The sequence below is a fragment of the Octopus sinensis genome, linkage group LG1 (genome assembly GCF_006345805.1).
Source record: "Octopus sinensis linkage group LG1, ASM634580v1, whole genome shotgun sequence".
Taxonomy (NCBI): Eukaryota; Metazoa; Mollusca; class Cephalopoda; order Octopoda; family Octopodidae; genus Octopus; species Octopus sinensis.
This window is the reverse complement of record NC_042997.1, coordinates 59,843,289-59,843,847: the sequence shown is the minus strand read 5'-3', so window position 1 is coordinate 59,843,847 and position 559 is coordinate 59,843,289. Positions and strand designations below refer to the sequence as shown.

Below are 559 nucleotides of genomic sequence, written 5' to 3'. Positions count from 1 at the left end.
GAAGTATCAATACAAGACACCCCTAAACAGAGACGGGACACAAAAGGAACAGGCAAACGGAAGGTCACCCACTTAACCGCTTACAATATAACAACCAACATTTCAGAAACGGAGAGTGGGGGGACTGAGTTTCACTGAACCTATATTGTCCTAATCTCACCATTCTGCTTACATATTATGTCATAAACACTTAATACAGTAACCTTTTTATCTGATGGGTCAATTTGACGCTATTTGTTTCTTAAATTTTTTGATATATTTTTTTTAATTCTATGTATTTTTTTTTAACATTTTATTTTGCATCCTTACTATGTACATGTTTTCTTTCTTTACCTTTCTCGTTCCTTCTCAGAACCTTTAATTCTTTCCTTCTCTTTTTCTCTCCCTTTCTCTTTTTCTCTCTCCTTGTCTTAGTTACTCTTTTCTGTCTATTCCAGATTATGGCTCATGACACTCTATTTCTCTCTATCTACATCTCTCTTACTCTCTCTCTCTCTTTATCTTTCTCTCACTTTCTTTCTCTCTCTCTTCCTCACTCTCTCTATTTCTCTATCATCAT

At 34.9% G+C, this 559-nt stretch overlaps 1 protein-coding gene across 2 annotated transcripts in view; it reads left to right on the top strand.

Moving 5' to 3' along the window:
* LOC115210809 (GLIPR1-like protein 1) overlaps positions 1 to 228 on the top strand; it is a 163,523-nt gene extending 163,295 nt beyond the window's left edge. For both annotated transcript variants that reach the window (XM_029779566.2, XM_029779558.2), the window contains one exon: positions 1 to 228. This exon is cut by the window's left edge and continues 107 nt beyond it. The gene's annotated coding sequence lies outside the window, so the exon portion shown is untranslated.
* Positions 229 to 559: the final 331 nt, after the last annotated feature.